This window comes from Pteropus vampyrus, unplaced genomic scaffold (assembly GCF_000151845.1).
Source record: "Pteropus vampyrus isolate Shadow unplaced genomic scaffold, Pvam_2.0 Scaffold85, whole genome shotgun sequence".
Classification (NCBI taxonomy): domain Eukaryota; kingdom Metazoa; phylum Chordata; class Mammalia; order Chiroptera; family Pteropodidae; genus Pteropus; species Pteropus vampyrus.
Window position 1 is genome coordinate 2,202,928 of NW_011888866.1, and position 3,167 is coordinate 2,206,094.

The following is a 3,167-nucleotide window of genomic DNA, read 5'->3' on the forward strand; positions in this document are numbered from 1 at the left end:
TTTGTTTGTTTTTTGTTTGTTTATTTTTAATGTCGACAGCACCTGGTATTCCCAGGTGGTCTCCCCTTCAAGTACTAACCAGGCCTGACCCTGCTTAGCTTTTGAGATCAGATGAGATAGGGCACATTCAGGGTGACATAGCCATAGTACTGGTGCTATTTTTAAATGTAGCCTCCATGTGTCAGCTATAGAGGTGTGCTGGGAGTGTAGGTGTGGTACTTGCTCTGAGGATGCAAAAAGGAGACCTCTTTTTGGTCTGCTCAAAACTTTTCTGTTGTAGGGGTACAGACCACATGCAAATGAAGAGAGGAGAGTGTGGGGCTAAGTGTGGGGTGCTGGAAAGGACCAACGACACTAGCATCTGGTTTTAGTTCTGTCTCTAATGTTAATAATGCTCAGGTCCTTGGCCAGATCATAGCACTTCTCTGCTTTGGGGTTTTTGTCTGTTGATATGGGATTGATGTCTGCCTACCTCTTGGGGTCAAGATAGATAAAAGTATCCGAGGAAAGCTAAAAGCTAAAGCACAATAGGATTATTGTTATTTTGCTGTAGAGTCAATGTTAGATTTTTCTTTCTTGTGAGCCCTAATACTATTCAACATGATGCATGTGAAAAGACCAATAAATTCATCCAGCCAATGCATATTACTAAACTATTATGTGCCAGGAATTGGATTAGCCACTGAGAATATAAAGACAAATATTACATGATTTCTGCTTTCAAATTTACTAAATTTTAAGTGCTTTGTATTTACGCTGTGTACAGATGAGTTAACCAATTAACGGCAGTCACTTCTATCTGCCTTTGAAACTCAGACTTGACATATAAGCCACCCTCCCCCTCACACACATACACACTTGTCCTCCCTCCTTTCCAGAACTGTAACCCCTACCTACAGTTATTGCTCTTCTGAGATGCACTGGGGTATGGCACAGAGGCTACCCCAGATTGTACAGTTAACATGACATGTCTTGTAGGTAAAAGAGGTCTCGGTACTGTCAACACGTGAAACATTAAGGGTCTTATTGGGGTGGTTCAGGGGGGAAGGAGGAAGCCTGGAATCAATCATACCTGGGTTTGAGCCCCAACCCTGCCGGTTATTGATTTTATTAATCATGTTACCTTCAGCAAGACCGAGCCTCAGATTCTCTGCTTACAAAGTCTCCCCGACCTCAGAGTGTTCTCCGAGAATTAATGAGATCCCAATGGCAGAGTCAGACAGAGAAGGAGCTTCCCAATGCAGATCCCTTCTCTACCTGCCTGAATATCTTATTAATCTTACTTAGAAATAGTGGAAATCAACCATTCATTCATTGCACAAGCATTTACTGAGCACCTACTACATTCTAGGCTCTGTTCCAGATGTGAGATATAGCAGTGAGCAACCCAACAAGGTCCCTGATCTCGTGGATCTCATCTTCCAGCCTCAGTGTTCTGTATCACAGGATTTTCCTCAAGGGCATAAGGAACCTTGAAATCCCAAACAAGTATACTGACTTGGTCTTGTTCCTCTGACATGGAATAGTTGGGCTTTATTCTATAAACACCACCTTATTTTAACTGCTGTCTGACATCTGGGGAAGAATGAAGTCATGATTTAGGTCTTAACTGTTCTCAGTGTTTGCTTTCCAAATGAAATAGTTGCTCTCAAGTTGCTCCAAACAGAGTGCCTGTGAGGGTCCCACAGACAGAAGAAGCATGTGATACGGCAAGTGTCTCATCCACAGCTGCCAGCATGGGGGCATTAAGAAGCGCACTGCCCATGGGTTCTTGTGGACCCACGCAGGCAGGCACCTGGCCACACCTTCACCTAGAGCCAAGCAGCTGTGCCAGGCCCACTCGCAGCTCTGTCAGCTCAGAGGGGCTCATCTGGGAGCCCTTCCGGTGGCCTACAGACCCATTCTGGACCCTCTTCTCTTCCCTGTCTCCAACCTCCTTGGGATTTCCAGAGGTGAGAGAAGAACCTTCCTTACAAATCTCTACCTTACCTGGTGCTTCTGGGGGGATTTTACTGGCAACCTAGCCTCATGTCTTTCTGGTGAGCTGCTGGAGTGACCAGCAGGCCTCTTGGGGGCAGGGGGTGCAGCAGGCAGAGCAAATAGCCATTCCTCCTTGAACCCTAAAAGAAAGAGAGTGAAGAGGCCTCGGGTTTGTTTTCTGTTCCAAAGAAGCCAATAAGGACATTGACTTTGTGACTCAGTTCTTATCTGTAAAATTGAGGAAATGATGCTTTACATTTCCAGAGAAGGGCAAGTGAGGAATCAAATGTGGAGACTAATCTGTAATAGCCATCATGCCCTTTGACATTCCAGTTCTGCCACCCACCGTCTGCAGGACCTTGTACAAGCCCTGCCCCAGTCTCCATTCCTGCCTCTGTGGAATGGGGTTCAGTGCCTTGCAGCCTCTGTGAGGATTATGGTATACAGAGCCATGGAGTGACCAGGCGACCCCCAGAAATGGAGGTATTGCCTTGCTCCCATAAAGGGGCTTCAAAAACTCCCGGAAAGCAGATTCGCCTCCTTTTAAGCAAAGTGAATTGATAGAGACAATAAGCTTTGTCTTCACCAGTTTCCGTATTTTTACTGAAAATACTGAAAGAGCCATTGTATCAGAGAAGAGGAAATCAGATTTGACCTAGATATATTTCATTTTACCAACCTGGCCTCAGGGAAACTTCTTGGCCAACATCCTCCTCCGTTAAAACCTTGTGGGACCTCTGAGATTTTCCTCTATCCCTGGAGAGGCTTTGTCTACTTGGCAGAAAATCTTTGCTGGCCAAGGAGCCCAGTGAGGGGTGAGTTGCTGTGTGAGGGTTGGGGCAGCTGAGAAGCATCTGGTGCACTGTCTTTCAGGACTGGGAGCCCATAATAAACATCCCGTCCCTCTGCCCACACGGAAATACCATATACCTTGCAATTAAAGCCACGCTCCCATGATCCTTTCCTGTTTTCTCAAATGCGTGCGTGGGGCCCAGGATATTCAGCATTCTCTATGGCTGAACCTGGCTAGACCTGTCTGACTAATGCTCTGGGGACAGGTCTGTGCAGTCCAACTGCTGCAGTAGCAGAATAAATATTTTGAGAGCTCCAATTTGGAACCATTTGCAGTGAAGTCACCACTCTGGCTTGGGTCAGAAAGTAAGAGAAGAAAACCCCACTCTTGTGAG

At 46.0% G+C, this 3,167-nt stretch overlaps 1 long non-coding RNA gene and 1 pseudogene across 2 annotated transcripts in view; both read right to left on the reverse strand.

The window, feature by feature from the left end:
- Positions 1-3,167, reverse strand: part of LOC111742018 — a 53,840-nt gene that overhangs the window by 12,714 nt on the left and 37,959 nt on the right. For both annotated transcript variants that reach the window (XR_002781143.1, XR_002781142.1), the window contains exon 3: positions 1,990-2,120. This is a non-coding gene — a long non-coding RNA (uncharacterized LOC111742018). The remainder of the gene's footprint in view (positions 1-1,989; positions 2,121-3,167) is intronic.
- On the reverse strand, positions 31-149 carry LOC111742033 (annotated as a pseudogene).